Here is a 25,653-nt window from a genome sequence, read left to right as displayed (position 1 = left end):
CCCACCAGTCCTTGTCTGCTCACAAACAGCTGGCCCAGGGGGACACCTTACGAGCTGTCTCCCTCACCAGCTCTGTAAGGGAAGTCTCTTTCACAGACTCCAAGAATATCCTGGGCTGTTTCCTCTCTGCTGTGTTGTATTTCCAGCATCTGGTAAGTCGAAGTTCCCCGTGAGAATAAGGGCCAGAGATGGTGACATTTCTCCCAGCTGCTTGCAGAATATTTAATCTGCCTCTTCATCCTGGTTGGGTGGTCTATAACAGACTCCCACCAGAATATCTGCATTGTTGGCACAAAACTACTCAGTAATAATTTGATCAAAGCATGCTAAAAATAAAATGGAGGGAGAAAAAAAAAACCAACCCAAACATTTACAAAGGTTGAGTGGCTCTAAAGTGAGGTGTTAATAAATACTGTGACTAGTACTAGATCTAGGTGGGATATTTAACACTGTAACTATTGTACTTAGCAGCACAACTTTTAAGTAGTTGCTCTGTTGCAACTCTGGTTGCTCCTGGTCCAGGTAAAATCAGAACGAGTATTTTCTGTTCTCTAAAGATTTTTGTCGTAAATATACCTGTGCAAGCAAAAGTCTCGGATGTTCTGGAGGTCTGTGTTAGTAGAATAAATCACAGAATACAAGCTTTATTTAGTAGGGTAAATGCACACATTTGTTCGTAAGTGTATCCACACCACACTCTTGTTTCTTGGTTGGGTTTTTTTGTTGCTGAACATGTTGAAAGTTCTTGAAGTACACTTACCAGCAAAATAGAAATGTTGAGCAAGGTTCAGATTCATACAGCACATAATGTGAGGGAGGGTTTAGAGGGAGACTGAAAAATAATGCAGTATTGGCATTTCTTAATTTCTTTCTTGTGTTATAGAAAAGTTGTTCAACAGGAGCAATAAAAGAGGTAATGATTTAGCTCACTTCTAAGTAGTAATGACAGTTTGAAATTACAGTTGCATGCTTATACAGTACAGTCTCTTATGCTTTTTAGTGACAAAATTAGCGTGTTACTGCTTTATGTCCTATAGTAAAGTTAAGCTTGATATGGAAGCCTAAGAGGAGGGATGGGCTTGGGCTTTTGCTGCATTTTTTTTTTCTCAGAAAATACACGTGGCTGTTTTGTTCGCCTCAGGCTAAACAGGGCAATGAAGAACACTGGGTGTCAGACCAACAGGAATTGATGTAGGGAAACAAGAAAACAGGAAACATGTAGGTGCAGGTCTGCTACTAAAGGAATTTGTCATGGTTTATTCTTGGAAGAACTGATACTAACAAAGAATTCAAGCCTGTACCATTATCTTCAGATATTCTACTAAACATTTAAAAGTGTGAGTAAACAGTAGTATTTAATAAATTTTCTGAAGTTCAATCCTTTTCTAAAATCTCTTGTTCCTTATGTAAATAGTTACTGCAGTTGCAGTTCATCTCAAACATCAGAATAAAAAAATGACCTCGTTCCTTGCTACACGTCTCCTTTTTGATTTATGACTTGTTCTTCCAGTTGACCAGCTTGGTTTAACTGCTGTGCTGTGTAAAACTAAAGTAAACTTTGAATGCTTTAATTAACTGTCGTACTATATGAGGGCAGAGCAAATAGTTTCAGTGTATATTTCATTACAGAAAGATGTATTCAACTCATCTGTGAACCTTTTATTCTCCCATATGTATATAATCAGATACATACATCAAAATACATACAATTTGATTTTAAGCAGAAGTCAGACTTGTAACACAAAAGCATATTTTAAGAAATAAGTACCATTAAAATTCTCAGTGCTCAATACAGAACTTCAATGGCTGACACATCTTGGAACAAAAAAGCACAGTGCTGTTAAATATTTTGTGTAAATTCAGTCAAGGACTTTCTATAGCATGAAATTTCTCTCAAAGTACAAATTATCCAGTGTGCCTGAGATCTAAAGGTGGTAGTTCTGATTCTGGAAATTTTTGTATTTAAAGTCGTTTCATGTGGTTTTTAATAGTCTTTACACAATAACTATACAACTTAGCCAGCGTGACATCATCAGAAAGAAAGAAATCTCGGTTCTGAGTTACACACTTTTTTACACTTTGGTTGTAAGCTACTTTTTGTTTCTAGTAGCACTAGATATGCCATTGATGGTAATGTCACCCAGTAACTACAGGAGAGAGACAGGAATTTGATTTCCTTTTTTAATATTTCTCTCTTTAATAATACAAGCTTTTTGACTTTGGAGTTAATTGAAGCTGATGTACAAGTTTCTAGAGGTTGGATACTGCCTTCTTTAGTGAATGATTTGGTTTTAATAGTATTAAGAGTCTAATATTTCAGCTCTTTATTCAATCTGTTTCTGCTTGGTGAGTCCATTTTAATTCCAAGACTGTTTTGCTTTATTATGAGAAACTTTGGGAATGGAGTAATGCAGTAAGTCTTCCTCTGAAAGAAGAGGGGAAGGGTCAAAAGGATAATTTCTTAAATCAATGCATATGGCCTGCTGTTCAGAGGGAACCAGTGGATCTCTATTGATTGGGGCAATTTAGCCATTTATAAAGAAAGCCTGTGTTTATTATTGGTTTGGATTTGATCTCTGATTAAGTCCATCAGTAGCTATTTTCTGGGCAAGTATGTCAGGAGTGTAAAAGAAGTTGGCAGTTAAGATTGCAAAAGCTCAGTGTTGTTGTGTGTTTGAGTTTAAAAATAGTTACATAATCACAATTCCATTTTTTTGTGTCTCTATGTGAGTGGTTTTATGTCTGTTAAATAGAGTTCATACTAAATAACTTCGTTTTTTTGTTACTTTGAAAGCCTTGGAACTCTTTTACTGGTTGCTTTTGTGAATCACAATCACAAAACTTTTTGGTTTGACTAGTTCATCAGATTTTAGGCTAAACACAAATCCAACCTGGCTGAAAAATTCAAGTGATGCCCTTCTAGATAGATGCACTTTCCAGCTACAGCCAGGGAGTTTGGAAACACTAGAGACATCTGTCACCTAGTTTGACCTTTTTGATAAAGGCCATATGATGTAATCCATCAGTTTTGCTGCTGACAATATCTACATTTATTCTTTACAAATAGTCGTTTATTTAAATGTTGACATCCAGTGAAGTCATGCAAAGACCAGGTAGGAGAAAGTGTTTGTGCTGAAAATGGGGACAGGACTCTGAAATTAATTTTGCTATTGAGAGATCAGAGAGAATATTGGATTTGTTTTATTAGAGAAATAAAAAGGTAATGGAAAATAATTGGAAATAATGTTTGTAATTGGAACATTAATTCTCCCCTCTGTTGAAGGTATAAACATACTATTGCTTTTAGTGTTCAAACTTTGGAGAACTGAACAACTAAAATACAGAGACCACTTTAATTAAGGAAAGAAAACACAGAAAATTTGAACATTTCAGTGGAAGTGAGATTTAATGTTTTAATTTCCTCTCTTGAAGATGGTCAGAGAACATGTGACAGATAAAAATGAGTCCTTGCAGTATGTTTATTGACTTTACAAGTCAATGTAATCTAGCAAAATGCCTTGTAAAGCAAATTTTAATTGGCATATTGAAATTAGTTTGAAACTTCCCACCTTCTTGCGGAGTTAGACAGTCATGTTCTATTAATTAGTAACATTTAAATCAAAGCCAAGTTAGTTACTTCACAGCTGTTTGTGGTAGAAAGAGGCAGCGAGTGGATTAAATCTGAGGCTGAGTTTTCTTGACAGGGATTTCATAATATTTCCCACCCATTACTGTGTTTATCTCAAGCTTCAGATAAATGTTTGTCTGTAGTTCTACAGCTTCAGTAATGGCCTGTTTGCTGAAACTCTGGTTTGGAGCTTCCTTTAGCATAACTTTACAAATTTGAGAGGTGGGTTACACAGTGGATTGTAAGAAGAAAAGCTGCACTTGTACTGTTTTACCCAGGTTTAGTGATCAGTAAATGGAATTGAAGATCAGCATCTTACGGCACTTTGGCAGTGGTAGCAACTCTTTTTGAAATGTACAATAAAAGCATGTATCAACTACTTGAAAAAAAGAGAGACGTGTGTGCTGCTTCCTGAGAGTGAAATTGGGACTGGTGTTTATACAGAAGTTTGGTTCTCTTGCGATTGTGCCAGTCTGATAGGCATGTAATGTTCCTTTCTTCCTGAGGGAAGCAGAGGAGAACAATCATATGAAGACATGTTTTAGCAGTGTCTTGCTCAGCATGGCAGTGGTTAGCCATGTTTTGAAGCTGCCTGGGAAGCAAGGGCTTGGGCATTATCTGTGAGGCCAAATGATGAGAAATTTTGGATAAATGGTGTGAGGAAATACGTGCTACATACTGAAATTATTATAAAAGTTATTACTGCCTGAGGGAACACTTCACAACAAAAGCATTAATTAAAAGCAGTATTATCCTGGCAAGACATGGAGAACAAGATCTGTTCTTCTAACAGAAACATAATTGCAGTCTTGTCAAAATATCATTAGACCCTGTGGCGATTGAAAGAGTGTCTTTCCAACATGGTTTGACTTCTTGGAGTCCATTTTTTATGCTTTAAGTAATTTAGCAGTTTTCTGTCTACATCTTTTTCTTTCAATTTTTACAGTCAGGTTGAATAATGTTGTTTTTGTGAAGATAAGATAAAAGTGAAACATGTGGGACCAGATGCCCTTCAGCATAAAAACCCCCTTTAGATTAAAGGGAATCATACATTGTTTTTGCAAAGCTGTTTTATCCTCCTACAGTACAAACCCAATGGCTTCTTGGTATGGGAAAATTAGGAGATGCATTGGAGAGGAAAGCCATGATGGTTGTTAATTTAACCCTCCAATGTTTTAGGAAACTTTTCAGCTTGAGTCAATGAAACGTGAGATACGGGAGACTATCTAAAACAGGTTTTATCAGCAGTGCTCAGCATGTCATTCCTGCTGTCATGTTATTTGAAAAACACTGCATGTATGTAAATATATCCTTTTGGAGGCTGTCTTTACAATGAAGCATTGTTGTTTAAAGAGGATGATTGTTTTGGTTGTTGAGTGCTATCCTGTTGCGATACTAAAAACAAAAAGAGGGAGTTCAAATACAAATCTTCATTATATTAACTATAAAAATTTCAAAGGTAAACTCATTAAACAGCAAGTCTGTACAGAAAAATAGAAGTACATCCATACACTGATGCCTTTTAATGTTTATCTTATAGTCTCTGTATTTCGGTAACTGTTAGGTGTGTGTAGATGTGGTTTATGGGCATTTAGGGCAGCCAAGAGTGATTGACTTTAAAAACTCAAGTGCTCTTGTCAGAGTTGCTTGGCGATGTTATGAAGACTTCAGTTCTGCTAATTGCTTACATCTGGCAGTAGTTTGAGAAGGCATAGTTTAATTAATTTTTGTCTTTATTTGTTATTTTTTCCTAAAGCTACTCAAGAAATTTTGAGATTTAGTAGTGTTGTTCTCTGAATTGTTTCTTTTCATCCATTTCAGACTGGGGTGGAGTCAGAAGGAATATTTTAAAATCAAAATAGCTTGATGGATCCTAAGATATCAAAATTCAGCTTCCTGAAGCTGATTATAAAAGTGATTGAACCAATTTGCTGTTTCAAATAAATAGTAATTGAATCACTTCAATTCCTAAAATTCAGCAATTATTTTGATAGTTGGTATGCAAATGTTTAAAAACTTGAGTTCCTTTTCATGGCTGAATTACTTCATGAAACTTGTTTACTGTGCAAAACTAAGGTAGTCTGCAGCATTTGGGGCAATTTTTGTTTAAATTGGATTTTAATTGTGAACTTTTCAGACTTTAAACTAATTAGAAGTTCCCAAAACCTTACTCTTGGGAAGTAACTTGAAACAAATACTTTATAGGATGGCTTAGTCAAAATCTAGTGTGACGTGAGAGCTGCTGCTCCATGCTGACATGAACACGCTCCCAGGCTTTTTGTTCCTTAGTCCCTTTCATCTTGGATGTCTGAAATAGCAACTTTAAGAACCCTCTGGCTCTTATGTTCTTTAAAATACTTGGACTTTCTGCTGACTACGTTTGCATATTGATATGTGAATTTTAGTGGTAGTCAGTATCATATTCTATGTGCCGGTATGTGCATGTGTATTTTGAAGTTTTCTGATTTCAGAACTGCTGAAAAAATTAAAATGTGTAAAAGCTTTCATGGTTTGGAAACTGTAGCCTGTAGGAAGAGATTAGTCTTAACAATGCAGCATTGTCTATTGAGTCAATTAAGCATGTAGGTTTAGCTAGCTTGGGAACAAGTTTCAGCATGTGACATTATAAATAGCGCTCTCTCATAACAAATGTAAGCTTAGTAAGTGGGCCATAATTTCCCCTGCCTCTTTACTAGGGTTTTTTAGGCAACTGTACTTGCAGAGACTTTCAGTTTTTCTGATGACTGTCTTGGGGTGCTAATACTGTGTGCCTGAGGAGTGTTGGATCAGCATAAGGCCGATTTTCTCAAAGTGTTGTCCATCTGCCTGACTTTCCTGGGCACATGATTTTTTTTTTCCTTGTTTATCCATATATAGAAATGGAACCTTGTGGTCCAATGGCTCAGAAATCACTAAGAGTATTACTGAACCTGTCCCTCTTCTCAATAGCTTGAATACACCTAATTGTTTGATCTAGCATAAAGTAATAGCATTTAGAAGAAGTGTTTCTGTAAATTATCATAGCTCTTTTCTTACTAGAGCATCATCCTTCAAGCTAAAGTCAGCATCCTCTGAAGTAATAGTTTTCAGGAGGTGATAAGTCACTATCTGGTCACCTTCTAGATGTGGATTGATGTTAAAATCATGGCAAACTAAGGGGTTTCTTGTCTGCAGCAAACAGAGGAACTGTTGTCTTTGTAGTGGATGGTTCCTTTTACATCAGGCTTGGTTTCATTGCTGCATATGATTTTGTTTTGTCTTCTGGATTTGGACTCAGCTTTGTACTACAATCTTCTTTCCTTCTTTTCACCCCCTCTCCTGATCCTGTTTTTGGTGGAGAATTAATTCAGACTGAATCTCCTTCAGGGTGAACCTCAGATCTGATTTCTCTTTGTATTTATGAAAACAGGCAACAGAAATACCAGTAGTTTTCAGTGTAGACTTCTAATTTCAGGTAATACTTGTAATGTACCTAAAATGTGTTCCCCAGTTGGAAAGGTAATGCTATGTAACCTCTTATGAAATAGTATTTTGCACTGTTAAATGCTGCCAGCTTTGTCTTGTCTCCTCCCTACACTTCTGGAAGTCTCAAAAACTTTTGGTAGAATGTAACAAATGTGATCCCTGTTAAAAATAAGTCTGTTACAGTCAAAACAGCAGATTTTAGCCTTGACTTAACATATAGCTCTCATCAGCCTTTCCAATAGTTGTTCAGCTCACATTTAGAAGACCAAGTTCTGAAATTGAGTGTATTTCAGAAGGATGGCATTCATCTTTTGGACAGTATAAGCTGGTGGTCTCCAACGTGCGCTGTGTATAACCCAAGTGCTGTGAAAGACAGTCCAGTGGGGTGAGGAAAATGTATTTTGGACCATTAATAAATAAAAATTAAAAAGTAAAATAGCGCTTAGTTAATCTTCAGCACATCCTTTTCTTCTTCCTGTATCGGTATATGTTTTATAATGAACATCATGTATTACATGTATATTATTTACAAATGTACATATATTGTGGGTGCATAAAAATTGTTTTACTGATAAGGCTTGTGGTAAAGAGGTTTGGAGACCACTGGCTACCTTGTAGCAAACATTTTGGCATGTGTATTTTTGTTGTGTTCTTTGTCCTGCTCCCCTTTGCTGTTGGAAGACCTCTTCATTCTCTTACAACTTTGTATTTAAAGTATTAGGAACAAAGAGGTTTTCATTTTTAAGTAGATCAGGTTTACCTCTGGGTGAAGTTGTCTAGAATTATAGTAAAGATTGCTTTAGTTCGTTTGCTCTCTATAAAAGTCTTGGAAGTTGCACTTTTATATTATGTCATAATTTACATTTCCAAGAAATATTGTGCACTTTTAACAACATAGTGTCAGGTTTACTGTTTTTTATAGGCTAAATCAAAAAATAAGGCCTGTCACAGTTCAAGCTGAAAACCTAAATTTGGAGGTCATGTGTCATACTGATGAGTTGAGACATCCATGTTACTCAAGTGGAAAATGTAAAACTGAATTATTTTGATCTTCATTCCCATTTTTGTATATATTCTTTTCCTTTTATGTTTTATGTCAATTTATGGGGGGGAGTGTTAATTTTGAAATTACAAGCTTATTGACCCCTTGATTATGTCATAAGTCGTAAAATTAAAAGAAACTCAGGTGCAAATAAGACATTCAAACTTTTTGCCATACATGAAGCTCTTTTCAATTCAAATTTTAAGAATGATAGGTGTTCAGACTGGTTTTAATAATTTTTCTGTAACTTGCTCATCAAAAGGCAACAGGTCTGAACATATTTCTTCTGTACAGTTGCAGGATTGGTGTAGGGCACTTGGTCCTACAACCACTCCAAGGATTCTTATATTGCTTGAGTCTTGTATCAGGGAATTACTCAATATTTTCATAAAGTATGTTTCTGAAGGGGGTTGCTTTCTAAAAGAGTATTGGACATCCTTCTTGTATTATGTATAGCAGAAAGAGGCTGGTTACAGTGCATCTATTCCTTGGCCCAGTTGTGTCATTATTGAAGCATTACAGCAATCTGAACCTTTAACATAAAAACTTACAAAACCGTAGTCCTAAACTTTAGCCTTTCCCCATGTTACAGATTTGAGCGGTATCTTCGTCTTTCTGCTGCTTACAGAGAGGGTTTTTTGTTCATTTATTAGTGTCTACTGTTGTTTTTACTTTTGGGTATTTTGAACCAAAGCTTTTTCTTTCCTCTTTATTGTGAGGACTGTGAGAACACAGAAGCTGCAGTAAGCTGATGTTGCTCCACATTTTTCAGATAATATATTTAATTCCTTAGGTAGGAATGGTTAATATAATTATGAAGTAAATACTTGTCAGAGAATATGCTGACATCAGCAGAACCCCCTAGTGTGGTTAGGTTGGGTGGTGGAATGAGAAAGGTTTTTTGCCCTGTATTGCCTGAGTAACAAAAGCAGGAGAAATGCCTTAATGTTATCACAACATATACCATGAGAGGCTTCTTGTCTGCATAGCAACATCAGCTAGAAGGGTAAGAATTTCTTTTCTGTACTGAGGGGGTCAAACATGTGCCTGATAGCAAAATATCACATTTTATTGACTCTTGACCCAATTCTTTCTCCTCTGGGGTTTTATTGTCATGGCTCAGGTTCCAAAGTTAAGCAACGTGTTGGTGTTGCAAATGTCTCAGGTGATCTGGTGTCTGTGCTTTCTGTCGGCCATTGCACTGTGTACCCAGTATTTGTATGAGAGTAGAGGGAGGCTTGGGTTTGGTGGGTGTTAGGTGTGCTGGCCTTTGTGGCCCACTCCTAAAGAGAGGCTTGAGAAGTCTGATAAAGCTTTTTGTCAGAAATGCTACGCTTTATTATATCAACTAACAAAAAAATGGCAAGTGCTGGCAATAAAAGCTCTCTTGCTAAAGAGGAGAAAAGGAATTTGGTATTGCGTTTTTGTATCTCTTTAAAAGTTTCTCCAGTAAATATTGATGATCAGATGCAGCTCTTCCCTGCATATACTTCTTGCTTTTTATTACAATATGGCTATTACATGGATTTCTCCTTGCATCTACATCTAAACTTGCTGGAGTAGTTCTGGAGACCCGGTGAGGTGTCTCTACTTTGTTACGTCTTTTTACAGGTAAACAAGTAAGTGGGTCAAAATCCCACTTACACTTCTGTGCTTTTATATGAACTATAATATTCCTTCTTTAATTACGTGTTTTACTGTTTTCAGCTTAGGATTTTGGCATTCTCAGTATTTTGTTGCTCTGTCCCAATAGAGAGGGTTTGTTTTTTCTTAATGTTTTGTGAACAGAGGCAGCTGGTTAAGAGGAAGCCTGTTGATTTCACCTAGGAAGATAAAGCTGTACTATGAGTCTCTCTGTTACTAGGTATTGTTAAATATTGAGAGTACTTAAACATCTTGAAATACCTAGTTAGTGGGGGTGTACATCTTCACTATTCTGGAAGTACTTTTGACTCCTTGTAGCATAATGAACTCAGAACAGCTGTGGAGGAAGGTTCAGCATCAAACACACTGGCTGAATTTTAATTGGCTTCATCTGTCCAAACATATGGGTGCTGGCACTAGAGACAGAACTTGACACCTACAGTTATATAGAGAGGAAAGAGCCTGGCTTGACTTTCAGGGCGGTAAGAAAGCTTCTTGAGTAATGCTGAGAATCAAAGTTTTATTTGTAAAGTGGTATGAAATTGTGTTCCTAAAATATGAAGCCTCAGAAAGTTTATTCTTCAATATACAAAATTTATGCTACTTTCCCCTACTTGGACCAATACTGAATCCGTTTTCTAGGATTGAAGTGGCTTAGAGCTTTCAGTGTATACACTGTGGGTTAAATTTTTTATGTAGAAGAAAAACCTGAGTAATTGTGGCTACCTGTGGATTGGTAGGTTTGAATTTATAGAAAATGGGGAGTATATTTAATCAGCCATCTAAAATACAGGGATTGTTTTGCTGGATGTCTCAAAATGTCTTCATTACTTAACTTTCAGACCTAAAAGTTAGAAAGTGTCTTTGGTTGATACTGCTGTGGATCTGGAAGTGCTGCAAACCTGCGTCCTGATTAGTTGGCTTCATTTTAGTCTTCATTAGGATGGTGTGACCTGTGGGTTCCACTTGCTAAGGTCCAGAGATGGAGCAAACTTAAACTTTTTCCAGACCAAGGCAGACTAGTATCTATGTATTTGTATGCCAAAAGAAAGCAAACTTTGTGGGTTTTCCTTTGAGAGTAGAGAGGCTTGCAGGCTGAATTTTTTGAGTTTTCCAGAAGAAATCAAATGTTTTAGAACACTAGGTTTCTAGGCTGCTCAAACAAGTAGAACTTGTGAGCATTTTAGAATGTGTCTCCATAGAAATTCTTTCCTCCCCCACCAAGTTCTTTCATATTTAGTTTCCATAACCAGTGCACTATTGTGAAGGAGGGGAAATGCAGGGTAACTGCAGGGAAGCCAGCCAATCACTCCAGCATCAGAGCAGACTCCAGGGCTTGTGGAGCTAACCTTTGTGACCTTCACAAGGGGCCTCTCCGAGGAGAGCCATTTTTCCTGCCTTGTAATGGTAAAGAAAAAACTTGGCAACTGCTTTGATCAGCAAAGCAAAAACAAGGAGAGCAAGGAGCAAATGGGCAGCTTTGTGCACAAAACTGCTAAGTCAGTACTGGCATTCTCTGTGCTGAGAACAGTGTTACCACCTTACATAGAGTATGTGCACCCTATTTCTATAGGGTACTGGGATATTTGGTGCATATTTAGAAAACCCTTCAGTTCAAAACCGAGGGAGAATCTTGGTTGTTACCAGTTATGGTGAAGTAAAATAATCTTATAATCATCTAATAATTTGGAATGTGAGAGTGAGGAAACTTTTTTATTTCTTGGAGGTCAAGATTTTCAAAAGGGGATTGCACAATCCTCAAAAATAATTTTAGCTTTGGGAAGTGATGATTTCTTGTATGCAGCTGGCATATATTTTTTACCGTAAAACCTACTGCTTTGCAGCTTTTGATGATTTTTTTTTCCATTTCTTAATAGATGCTTATAGGGAATTTCAGATGTGTGCTTTAAGAAAGAACTGTAGTTTTGCTTTGCAAGTATGTAAAGTTTTGTTTTGGCTTGTACAGATTGAAAATCAAACCTCTTCTTAATGCTGGGAAAATTTTATATCAGCTTTTAGCTTCTCCTCTCCATTATGTTCTTTCACTGTTCTTCTGCCACTGATACACAAATGCCTCTGTGTTCAGATAAGTTGTGTTGCTCATCTCTAGTAGTTTTTTGCTCAGCAAATTGGGTTCACTCTCCTACCTGGGCTGAAGTGCTCTGTGTTCTTTCTCTTTCTGAGAGTAGGAGGGAGTTCATAATGTTTTTGTTCAGTACTTCCTTCCACTCCAGTGAGAGTCTGCCTCCCAGTTTAATCTCCCAGACCAGTATATATCTAGCCAGGGGATTCAACAGTTCATTCATTCTCGGCAAGAATTCTTCCTGTGGTTTGTAAATTTGCAGATTTTGACCTCCTTCCTTGGCTACTTCAGTGTCTTTTCATGCAGATTAACTCCTTGGGAGAAGTTGATATTACAAGATTGCCAGATCCCTCTGCAAGACGTTTCTTCTCTTACACTTACAGTATTTACTTTCTTTTGATGTTTCATCCTTTCCTCTGCCACTCCCTAATTAATCACCCCCAGTACTGTGCTGAAGTGGTTCACAGTTATTTTCTTTTTTTACATGACTGTAAAGGAATAAATAAGTAAATAGCAGTTACAGAGTCAGGTAAACCATGTTTTAACATCTGCTGTTTTGAAGTGCAGTGTATTTCGATGTTATGGAAGTATAGAAATTACTTGAGTGTCATTATCTCACAAAATAGCTACAGGTGTTCAGTAATTAAATAGTTTATTGGATCTTTGCACAGTTCTGGATAGGATGCAAATTAATTTTTAATGGATGTAATTTATTTTAGTGCAAACTGCTCTTCAGCAGCTTTCACCTGCGGGACATTTTTTACTCTAACATATACAGTGATTTTCAGATAAGGTGCTAGATAACTTAGCATCTGATGAATATATTCAGGAAATGGATCTGTTTGAAATCCTTCATCACAGATGATTTTCTAATGAGTTTATCAGCAGATTTGTCTTGTGTGTACTGACAGTGGTACGGTCTCAGTGCAGTTACCGTATTTAAGGGACAAATCCCCCACTGATTGCATGGACAGGATCAGCAAAGAGCAGTTTGGCTGCCCTGTGAGCAGGACGAGGGTGCCCCAGGCCCTGCTCCTCCCACATGTGGGAGCAGCATTGGCAGCAGCAGCTCCCAGCCAGCTCGGTGCATGCTCCAGCACAGAAGATGGTATTTGGCTGCTTAGGTGATGCTTGCTGTCCAAGCAGCTGTTCCCTGTAGTGGAATAGGAGAGTTACCAGATAGACTGCAAGGTTACAGGAATACTGCAAGTTAAGGAAGATTGCAATCCTGACAAGCTCAGCAATATGAGTAGTCAAGTCAGAGGTGAGGAGAAACGTGGCACAAAGCAGTAGGACTCTGAAATACAGCCATTCGACTCCAGGGCCTGATTGACTTTCTTTCATGTCTCTTTGCAGTATATTCTTTGCTCTTGGTATATTCTTAAATTTTGTTCTTGATACACATGAAAATGTAAATAGGTTTCTCGTAAAGAAGCATGTTACATTGTCAGACATGTAACGGTCCTTTTCAGTTCTCATTTGAACATAAATGTTTTGTAACAATTTTCTGAAGGAATAGATTTCTGAAAATATATGTAAAGGAAAACAAGGTATCAGAGAAGAGTGACCAGAATGTTTAATGTCTTAGTTTATACAACTAGAATCACAGTATCTAGCAATAGATTTATTTCTTTTTAATGTACAGTTTACTTTTAAAAAGTTTTGAGATAAAGTTTAAAATTATGGCCTGTGTAGTGATAATTAAGTGATTTCAAAATAAATTTTAAGATAACATTGAACAGTGAATGTTTGCTACTGAACTTTGAGTGATAAATTCTGGAAGAAAGTTGCAGTGTAAGTACCTAGAACTATAAAGTGTTAAACCACATCTTAGAAAGCATTATCCAAATAAATGTTTACTTTTTGGTTTATTCAAGCATCTCAGTTCAAAACTAAGAAACTTGGAGCTGAAGAGCAGAGTGGTTTGTTTCCTTCTTCCATAATTCTGAATGTAAAAATGATGTGGGAAAAAAAATCGGTTACAATAAGCTTTCTTTACGTGGTGACTAGACGCAATTGATTCACATTAAAAAATATAGTTCAGACATTTTGTGGGAGTATCAAAGATTACTGGAATGGAGCAGACCAAAAGGATTATATTAGCTTAGTTTTCAGTTTTAGCAAGCTAAGTATGGATGACTATGAAGTATTATGAATGAAAAAATATATTGGGAGTTTCAGTCTCCTCTTGATATATCCTTCATCTTTTGCCTTCAGATACAGTTCACATCCTCTGATCTGAAGATTACAGTCTAGAGTACTGAGTTTAAAGGGCAAGAATGGATACATTCTGAAGTTTGCAGTGATAGTGAATCACTGAGTGTTGTAACTGTTCATGTGCAGCTTAGGTGCCTTGCCCCGGCAGGTGTGTATCAGGTAACCTTTATACAGAATTGCTTCCTCAGAGCTTGGCATAGAACTGGGGTCAGTGTGCTTCCATTAACTGTGTTCTCTAATCTACTGCTTAAATTTCAGAAAAGCTGTGTCTTATTACTCAGCTGTTGAAATTACTGGTATGTGATAGTGCACATTGGCTCTTCTGACATTAGGAACATTATATTTTCCAAACATGGGTTATGAAACAAATATGTTTTGTCTTTGGAATTTTGTGTGCTAACTACTGAATGAGCTAAACCCAAGCAAATAGACAAAACCTAGACAACCTCCAGAGCTTGCACTTAGAATTGTGTTTGAATTGAAAGTTTCAAAACTATTTTGGCTGCCTAATTGATGGGCAAAAGTGGATGAAAGTAGGATGGTGATAGGACCTTTGGCTATAGAAAGTCTATCAAGGACCTCAGTTTGTCCAGGAGTTCAAAGTGATAATACTTGCAGAAAAAAGCTGCTTCACCCTCCAGGGGATTTCTAAAATAGTTTGTAAATTTGCAGGCAAAAATCCCAAAAAGCTGGAAGCCAATAATGACAGCTTTTGGAACTGAAAGGGAGTGGAGGAAAGGGATGGGTCATAGGGAAGTGCTGACTAATGGTGAACAAACACTGTAAGGGAGTTCTTGTATTAAGAACTGATCTCACTTCCTAAAGGAAAGTAAACTCTATACTATCCAAGCGTAAAACTTGGGCTGGGGCAGTCTTTAAAATGGACTGTTAGAAAGTGGGGAGGGACAAGGCTAGAAGGAAAGCTTGATTATAATGATGTTAGCCATTAAAAAACTCACACAATTGTCTTCTGAGACAGAAGTTAGTAGTAATTAGTAGAGTGTGACCTGTAGTCTGATCTCTTGTGTGGGTACAATGTATTCGTATCTTTACAGAGGCCTGTTACTATTAAGCATGATTTTAAATGCTTTAAAGGAAGACAAAATAAAGACATACATTTGGTGAGTACATGGTTTTTAAAATGGATGACAATAAGTAAATACAGTGTTTTTCCCCCTCTCTCATGGCAGCAGCACAATGCCTTCACCATCCTCCTCCCCCAAGGACAAATGCTGATTTTCATAACTAGTAGATGAAGACTGCAGTGATTATAAATTTTGGATTAGTTTATACTAAGTTAAAGTGATAACTTTTAAGTTATTTAGGACTTTGTTGGAACTTCAACACTTACAAGTCGGCTGAAATTCAGTGAAATTAGGAGATTTGTGATTTTTGCTTTGTGTTCTTTTTTCGTCTAAGGGTAGGCTTGAACCATTTCTAAATAAGTACTTCACTGTGTTTATTGATAAAATGTGGTAGTTGCTAATTTTGGCAAAGACTAAACTGCTAGTACTTTAAGAACTGTTAGTAATTTACGTGATATGCTTTCAAATAAAATCGTGCTTGACACATTTTGTCATCTGTATTTGTAATTCCCTCTGTACCAAAAGATACTCAGAAAGCAAATTAAATTATTGCAAACCAAATACACCAAATACATAAATGCTGAGGTATTGGTATTTATTATGATGATTTAATGAAATAAATTAAAACTTTGTTTGTTTCTAGAAAGCTAGGGTTTGTTTTGCAGATGATGATTTTATAGTCAAACTTTTAGTTTCTGTTCAATCTTAGACTTTGCTACTGCTCTGTTACTTGCTTGAGCAGGAAGGTTGGACTGGATGACTTCCAGTAATCCCTTCAACCTTTCAGTTTCTGTGAATACCCAAATTCTTAATAATAAACCAAAAAGTAAATTAATATTTCCAGTTGATAACTTCTGAAATATGCAGTGAAATGTGAGTTCAAAATTAGTTTTGGCTTCCTTTGCTTATTTTACAATGGGTCTTTGAATACTGTTTAAACCGATGCTCCTTAAACTCTTTGTGAATGGTGAAGAGAAATGCAGAACCTGAAGCTTTAAAATCCTCAGGTTGAAAACAGTTTTAGGTCACTTTTTAAGATAAATATAATAGGTGTTATATTTAAGTGTACCGTACATTTAAATGATAACTATAATAATTAAAATTATACACTAAGTAGTTTAGTTTATTCTCAGGCTTTTGCTCTGTATTTTCTTTGCCACTTCAGGTTAAATGGGTAAATAAAAATAAGTTTTCAAAGCACAGCCTTCAGACAATGTGGTGTATCTGGGGTCGAGAAATCTCTTGCCTCTGGTGGATTGCAGTTTGTGAAATCTGTCTTCAGGGAGTTGAAGGGTGGGGGAGGAAAAAGAATAATCTGCTGGCGAAAAACAATATATGAGATTGCCATTGCCTAGGGTTGACTGAGCAGGTATCTTTCAAGTCCGGACTCAGGCAGCAACTTGCTGTTGGAAGATTGTCTTCTTTGTTTTACTTAGCAATCTGAGTCTTTAGGGACAGGAATAATTACCTCCTACCTCAGCAGCACGTGGTGGTTGTCTGAATTGTAAAAATTAAAATCTCTCCCTGGAACATAAGAAGGAAACAGTCATAAGTGTCATAAGAAGGAAACAGATGACTTGGGTTTTTAATAGAATAAAGTACAGCCCTCAAATGAGGGAAAAGATTCCATAGAATGATTTTTATGACTAAAACCAAGAGAATCTGAACAGACAATGAACCTAAGGTGTGAAGTGTGAGCTCTGAAACATAAATTAAAAAGAGATGTCAATATCAATGATTTTAATGGCAAGAAAAACACGTTCACTTCATACCAGAAAACTGTGCCCTCATTTCCAGCAGGTCCTACCTAATGGTTCCCTAAGAGTCAGCTCATCCTGCCAAGGCCATCTGGGAGTGATCATTGTCTGAACACTCAAGCAACCAGTTGGAACTGCCCTCTGAGACTTCCTACTTAGAGCAATAAGGAAACAACCTAAAGAATCTTTTTATCTTAATATTTTGTTTTCCTTAGTGGTGGTTAGCCTGAGGGTTAATCGACAGGATTGCTAGCAACAACCTCCTTTAGATACTAAGACAGCTGGCTGTAGCAGCTTTTATTGCAGCATGCTTAGGCTAGCTTCTCTGACTTGAAACCTTCAGGCAACAAAAATAGGGTGTTTTGAGAGGGGCGTAAAATTGCCTGGCTTCTCTTCATGCAAAGCAGCACTTAATTTCCCTCTTGCTTGCTTTGTCTCCTTTTAAGAGAGAGAAATGAGATAGAATCTCAGAGATAAAAGGACACAAAAGTGATAAAGTATTCCATGGCTTCCATCACTTCTGAAAATCATCTGCCTTCCCTTAATAACTGTGAAAGCTGGTGTTTGTGTAATCTTGTCTTTAGTGTTACAGAAGGCAAAATGGTTACATCTTGAGGAGGCTTCTGCATTTGCTAAGCAGGAGTGTAGGAGAGTATCTGTAAAGTCAAACAAATATAGTAGTTTCACTTGAAATAGCAGCAGAGACAGTTCTTCCTTTAGATTTGCCTTCCTTGGTGATATATCTTTATCTCTTTCATTGAAAATAAAGGAGAGAAAAAAGGTGAATTCTGCATATGCTGAATGACTTAGCCATGGGAAACAAACTTCTTAACTTTGGGCGTAAGATATGAGAAAGGGCGGTTTCCTTCAAAAATAACTTTTTTTTCTGCTGGAGAACTGAGAAGTTCAAAATAATCTGGTGACACAGAATGTGATCACAGCATTTAGTCCTTTATAGACTTTGGAAAATAATTGAACTGGTGAAAAGACTGTAAAACAAGGACTTTTCTTTTTAGTGTCTATAATACTGGTATGTCTTACAGTTTTCAAATTAATGGAAAAAGCTCTGGAAATGAAGATGTCCTTGTACTCCTTATTTGTTCCTGAAACTCAGAATATTATTTTATTGGAAATCCAGAGAAATCCAAAAATAATACTTTTGAGAATCAATTTTAAAACTTGTAAGCATTGTAAGATACCAGCCCTACTTTTCTAGATGAGGTCCTTAAGTGCAGGGCAGGAAAAAGGGGCAGAAGGAAAAAAAGAATAATAAACACAAAATAAGCATGTTATTGCTTCCATTTTGGCTTTGACAAAAGGTGGTTGTTTCAAGAGCACATTATTATAAAAGTGCTGCTACCTCGGCAAACCTTTGTAAATCATATCATGCATTCATCTCTTGGTGTTAATCATGCCTGTGTGGTCAGACTGCTTACTGCCCACACATCCATTTTAGCACTGCACACTCTAAGTGAGGACCTTTCTGTGAGTGCTTTCCTAAGAAGTGCAGTGCTATTCTGCAGCTTCAAAACAGCATGGTGTTTATACTCCGAATAGCAACCTTAGTTTTTAAGTCTTTGGTGCATGAATTGTGCACTGTCTGCAGGCAGGCCAGTGCTAGTGAAGGCTGCCTTTGAATAAGTTACTATTTATGAATATTAGTATTTATATTAATTAATTGTAATAATATTTATTAATATTAGTATTTAACACTAAATACTGTGTTTTTGTGTATCTGTAAAAGCTCTTTATTTTGTGTATCAGTGTCCACAGCTTCATGGGCCATGTGTTCTGGAATTTCTGGTACATCTTAGTATCTTGCAATATTCAGCCACCTTAGGAATTAATTCCAGAGGGATTTGTAGAAAAACTTGTTCTGACTAGTAATGACTGTGTGCAAAATCTATTTCTTGACAAATTAAGACTTTTGTCAGATGCATTTATGTTTCACTTACTGCATTGTTCTAGTTCAGGTTGAAACAATTAATTCCTGGAAGAATTTCTGCAGCCTAGTAATTTTGTAGGATAGCATGTGGTTTTATTTCATATTTAGGTTAAGGAAAACTGAGCCCTGACAGGTTCTCTTCTCACCTGGTCAACAGGAGGCTTGTGCCCACCATTCTCTTACTTTTTGCTTTTGTTCTATTTCTAAATTAATAAAATCATGGCTGTGGCACCAAAGGATTGCACACTGAACTCTTGCATGACAATTTTAAGGGATGCTTTTGCAAGCTGAATGAAGGTTGAACCTTCATTGCCATTTGTCTATTGTCATTTCATCAGTGTGCTCTCTGTCATTGTATGCCTGTGGTACAGTTTGGTGAGAACATGATCAGTGGTGTAGATGGAGTTGTCCAACACAAGCTTTGTTTAGTTGATGCATTAAGGCTGCCAAGCAGAACAAAGAATAAGGAAAACTCAAAAATACAGCTATTTTATGTATTGCAGGAATGTTCAGAAGATTGTATAAATGGTTCTATTTCTTTCAGGCAAAAAGACCGTGCCTGGAGACATTACCATCCTTAAGTGATAAACTGTTACAAGTTTTAGGGACTTTTTCTGATTCTTTTGGGAAACAGTGAGACTGGGAAGTTCTGAATTTTACTGCCATGTGCTTTTTGTATAAATTAGGCTGTAACACTCCTGAAGCCTAAGGATGTATTACAAGTACATGGACAACACAATGCTTTCCACAGCAAGGGATGGAATATAATCTCTCAGCAGATGAGATTTTCATTGCTCTGTAGCCAGCCTTTTCTTTTGCTGGATTTTGTTGGATTTTTTTTTTTTTTTTTACAAAGCCAGTTGGAAAGTCCTTAAAGGGTTTAGGGCTACTTTAAGTGTATATCCTTGGCTAAGAATGGTGCAAATTCAGGAAAATGTTTATAGAGGACTGAACTGAGGGTAGAGGTAATTGCTAACTGAGCTATCTCATCTCTCCTTCAGGCTTTTCTCTGTACTCCTGCTGCTTGGAATTGAAATCATCTCAAAATAATGTATTTAAAGTATAAATCAGTAATTTTGTTACACCACCTGCAAAGTCAGCTATGCTAATTAAAAATGGCCCATATATCTGAACACTTAGATTCATATTTTAATCCTTTCCTGTTCTCAAAATCCCCTGAATAGGATAGAAAAGGGAGCATGCACAAAGAATGTGATGCCTTCTATCCTCAGCCAAAGCTGAATCCACTCCATTGTGTGTAAGTATCCTAAGATCATCAGCAGCCATAACCCAGAAGTCTTTCCATGCTACACTCCAGTTTTTGGAAGTGATAATTAGACCAGTTCTTGTCAAGGTTCTTTATGCCTCTAAACCTTCTTTTTCATCCCATTTCTAAATGCAGCTGTGGAAAATTTACCTGTGGAATTCCCCTAGCTCATCAGCCCTGTCAAACTGATGTTGGCCTTCTAGCTATTGCCACTTTCTTAGGAACAGCTAGAAGGCCAACATCTCTATTCTTGAATTAGTGGATATTGCCACTTTCACAGCTTGGTCAGACAACCACATTAATATTCTGCTGTGGAGCTCAGGCCTCTGCAGAAGTAGATATTCTGATTTCTCCTCAGCCTGCTAAAATGATAGTTAAGTGAGTATCTTGGAGGTACCCTACACTGTCCATGCACAGGACAAGTCTATGTAAGATTTGGGAAAGAGGTTGGGTTGGTTTTGGGTTTTTTTGGGGGGTTGTTTGTTTGTTTGTGGGGGGGTTTGTTTTGTTTTGGGGTTTGTTTTTGATTTTTGTTGTTGTTTGGTTTGGTTTCGTTTTCATTTTGGTGTGGTTTTTTTTGGTTTTTTGACAATTTATGGTAGCTTTGAGAGCAGAAATACAGAGTTTCTCCTGGCATCACCAGAAAAACTAACTTTCAGTATGTACATCAAGACGTGTCATGCTGAAATGTACTGGTGAGCACTCTAAAATAATTCTGGCATTTATGAGGAGACACTTTCTCGTTACTAGTCCTTAAAGTTAATGTACACATATAAATAGAAAGACAAAACCTTTCAGAAATGATGCATTATGTGGATTAAAGAAACTAGCTGGTTAGGAAGATGAAGGAAAAATGAAAGAGTAGAATCTATATCTCATTCATTTAACGTAAAACAGAATCATAGATGACATGCTTGTCAATGGAGGAGCTGACATTTGGAATTTAATGGAAAGTTTAAATTTCACACCAAAAATAGAACATGATAAGGTTTAGTTTCATTTGTGCACTTGCTTATGTTACACAAAGACTTTCCTAGCTATCCCCAGAACAAAAAGTGTTCAATGCCATGTCAACAGCCTTGGGAGGTCTGTTGTGATGTGGTCAGTAGTATGTGTTCATGTTTTGCTTTTCCTAAAATGTGATTTCCAGTGAATTCTTAACAGTCCCAAAATCTGAAAACCCAAATCCAAAGTTAGTAATCTCAAGTTCACTAGAGACTAAAAATAATTTTCTCACAGACATCAAACATAAGTCTTGTCTAGATTGTTAAAACACAAACATTATGGGGAGATGCTTGTGTAGTATTTTACAGTGATGCTTTTATACTTAGAAACAACTTGTCTTTCTGTGCATTTGAGACTAAATTTTTGGAATGTCCTTTCATGAAGAATCATGTCCAAATGTACTGAGAGGCAATGGATTATTTATTCTTATCTATTCTTTTATGTGTAGATTCTTTTATGGTGTTTTGCTGTTGCAGAAATTCCACTTTTCTTCCTAACATTACATTTCTATTGCACACTTCAGTAAAATAGTCTTACAGTTCTGACCTGCTTATGTTAATAATATCTGTCCCGAGAAGATCTGTTTTTGTTAAAGGGAAGTTCTAATTACAAGTGATGGAGCATATATAAGGTGATTCTGGGCTGATAAAGGCAAAAAGGGTGAGAAAGACACATGATTTTGTGATGACTGGGAGTTCTGTTACACAAATGAAGTTCTCAGCACACGCTGGGAAGTTTACCTGCCAGTCTTCAGAATATCAAGACTGAAGGCCTCTTAGATAAGCCTTTAGTGAAGCATTTAACTAATTCTTTGAGTGTCTTTTTCGTGTTAGTTCATTTCTTTCATGGCTTTTAACAGCACGGTACATGTCTTCTCAGTGCAGCAAGTGGAGAATGAATGGGAAGGTATATTAGACTTTGTACAAGGGCAAATGAGTTCTTTGTTTCTAAAATGTTGTTATTTTATTAATCTACTGGGATTCAAAGGGTTCTTAAAATAAATGATTTTTTTTTGTCTCTAGATCTCCTGCTTCTTTTCCAATGTACTTTAAAAAAGAAAGAAAGCACCCACAAACAAAAACTCAAAATCTTTACACTTCTCTCCCTCAAAAAAAAAAAAAAAAAAAAAAAAAAAAAAGAAAGAAACAAACCACCACAGCAAACCCAAACTTTACACTCTAAAATTAGGTTAGAATTTGAATCTGGCAAATCTTGTGATAGTGTTTAATGCCAGTAAAGATTCCTTTCAATTGGAAATTCTGATTCTTAGTGACTGCAGAAATGCTCCTTGAAAACATTTTTCTTTTCTTTGAAGTTGTTCTTGTCAAAACGCAAATAATTTTTATTTGACTGTAGAACTTGAAGATGGGCAAGAAGATGCAGCTTGTGCTTTCCACAATGCACAGCACTTTGAAAGTCCTTTTTGGTGGAGGATGGTGGGTGGTGTGTCTTGGAACAGTCACTCTTCTTGATACTAGAATTGGCATAAGTTTGCTAACAAATGCTTTGCATGTGGTGGGTGTTTTAGTTTTGTTTTTCTAGGGCCTGTTACCACAGACCTACATTAATGGTACATTCGGAATTAAGTTCCTTAGTTTATACGTGTTTGTCCAGTTTAACAAAGTTTTGCTTCTTGGTGACATAAATGAACAATAATAAATAGTGCCAGGTAGAAAGATGCTAGATTTGAGAATTTATTCTGTGAAATAAAACAACTTACATTGCTTGATTATCCTAGAGATAATTATTTAATTCCAAGAATATTTACTCACTTTGTTTTGTTCACACAGTACAGAGCTGTGTTTCTCCTTCCTGAGTAGGTAGAATTTTAAGTTTTAATTCATTAATACATCCTACATATAGTGGCTGATTTATAGGTTACTTTGATTTCATATCGTTCGCTAATGTTTTTTAATCTTTTATTTTGTGTTGACTCTAGTTTCTTATTGAGATATGGTGAAGCTCATGTAAAATAGAAGATTGTGAATGTAAGGATTGGGGCAGTTGTCATGTAATTCAGCTACTATGAGAAAAAAATCTACTTAATGCAGGGAAGAATAATGTAGTGTTGATTTCAGTTCTTGCTATATCCATTGAGACCTTTTCTGTGCTGCTGTTCAAAACAGAGGGAAAGATCTCTACCTGTGGAGAATGTCCTGTTTCAATACTTAACTTGATAATTAAAAATACACAGTGTTTATAGTAGGTTACCCTGGTCCACATGCTGCAAATAGGAACAAAATTAAGTCCTATGTTCCTCCCTGTATAGGATTTATTTAAACATTTCATCCATATAAATGGGAGCTTGTATACTTGGTATTCCATCAGTTGCTGAGCATTATTTGGAATTTGTAGGAAAGAACTGATCTGTTGTGATGTGTTTCTGGTGGTTTCTTAGTATATAGCATTCAAACACTCAGGATATGGAGCAAGTAAGATACATATGAGGACCGTGATTTGATGGGGGTTGAAGAGAAAGATTTTGAAGGAAGGTGTAGAGGAAATGGATGTGTAGGTCATGAAGTGCTGAACTGAGTGGGAAGGAAAAAAAGTTTGCCTTATTGAAGCAGTTGTATGGTCAATATGATATTAATATAATCAGCTTGCTTATTTTGAGACTTTTCCTCCATGGCTCTTGGCTCTAAGACTGCTGATTGTAGTTCAGTTGGTCACATAAGGAACATGCTGACTTTTCTCAAGTGAAACTGAGCTAGGGAAAAGCTGGAAGCTGCTGATGTCTAAAATAGCTGTCCTTGTTAACAACTCCATATGAACACTCACTGTACTTTGCTTAAGCTGTCTTGAGGAGTCAGTAATGCTGTCCTTGTGCTCAGAATTGGAGGTGCATCTAAAACTGCCTCTTCCATAGTCCATCCATGTGTCCTATGTTCAGATATGTTTTGAAAAACTAATAGATGTTGTTTCAGTGCATTTCTACAGTTAAAACTTGAAAATAGTTCTGTAATGCAGGGAAAAAACACTTTTCCTTCTATTTCCTACTCTGCAGTCAAAATGCATATAAAAACAAGGGCTATAAATTATGTGCCTTACATTTTATTAGTTCATAGTGTTACATGGATTTTTACAAGAGTTCAGTGGAAATAGATGAATATGGTATTATGGGTACAGTGATGTTTTCCCAGTTTCCACTATTCCCAGAACTGAGCTGAACAAATATAACAAATCAGAAATGTAGGGGAGGAGTAGTACATGCTGGTACAGTAATTTAAACACACATTCTGTGAAGCATTACAGTGCAGTGTTTTCACATCTGTATTATCTTTACCTGTTTTCATTGCTTTGCAAAACTGACCAGCAGAAAAGTGAAAAATTGTTTTCCAGCATGAAGGTTTATGTATAGTCCAGTGTATATATAGGGCAGTCTTTACTATGTTGCACCATGTTTTATAAATAAATAGGCTTAAAAAAGAAATAAAGAAGTCTTGCTGTATGTGGTATATTTCTCGGTGAAGCTGAACATTTGAAAACCTACACAACCAAAGATGCAGTGTGCCTAATAGTACCTTGTCAAGGTTTAACCCTGGCCATCAAGCAGCCTAATTTATTGGTGTGTTGATCAGAGGGAGATCAGGTTCATCCAAAACATGCCCCAGTAGTGGCCATGGTGAAGAAAATAACCCCTACCCCAGACAAACCAGCACACACTGTATAAATGAGCTGTGTTGTGACCCTACTACAATGTGTTTGTAACTCTTTGATCTGGAATGGTTCATGTGCATGTTTAGAGAGGGTAAATATACATGTCTTAAAACTTCTCAAAAAGCCAGTTTATGGTATGTGTAGCTTGTAACAGAGGGTTAGATTTGAATGTGATAAGTAATTTGACATAAGTAATTATTTTGGTGACTACTGCCTCGTTTTATGTTCTTCTGAATTCATTACTTGTTGTGGTTTTGCTGAAGTAAATAAAAATGGGCATTACAAGTAATCCAGAAAAGCATAATTTTAAGGATTATTTTTTAAAGAAGGAATGGTACCAAGTTAATAATGCATTGAATTCCAATTCATAATAATATTATTTAAATATAATTTTCAATTGATACCAGTTCTAAATGATCGGATAACAAATTTTGTTGTCAGTGTTCATGTGCATTTGGAATTGTCTCTTTGTCCCCATGTACTTCTCTGAGCAGTGTTGTTTAAAGATAATGTTGATGCTTGTTATGAATATACTGCATTTGTTGCTCATTAGCAAAACATGCAAATCACATATTCCAAAAGTAAAATAATGATTCATTACACTTTTGTATTTTTGTTGAATTGAATACTTCCATGAATGACAGTCGTAAATGTACTTCCCATTTTTTTCAAAACAGATAAATGTAAGCTTCCAAAGTTTTACAAGGGCTGGGTTGGTTACTTGACAGTCCCACTGATCCTCATCTTTTTGCATGAAGTTGAAAGGTGGCTGCACATCCCTTTCATGTTACTGCCTTAGTGTGACTGGTTACTTCAGCTACCACTGAGAGATTGTTCGGATGTCAATGGTGAGGA

At 36.5% G+C, this 25,653-nt stretch overlaps 1 protein-coding gene across 4 annotated transcripts in view; it reads left to right on the top strand.

Annotated features, from left to right (window-relative positions):
* The window catches only part of YAP1 (Yes1 associated transcriptional regulator), a gene marked incomplete at its 5' end in the record, with an annotated part of 87,016 nt that overhangs the window by 22,508 nt on the left and 38,855 nt on the right, over nt 1-25,653 (top strand). The gene's annotated exons all lie outside the window — the stretch shown is intronic.

This window comes from Zosterops lateralis (assembly GCF_965231275.1).
Source record: "Zosterops lateralis genome assembly, chromosome: 2".
Lineage (NCBI taxonomy): Eukaryota > Metazoa > Chordata > Aves > Passeriformes > Zosteropidae > Zosterops > Zosterops lateralis.
This window is presented reverse-complemented; position numbering and strand designations above follow the sequence as displayed.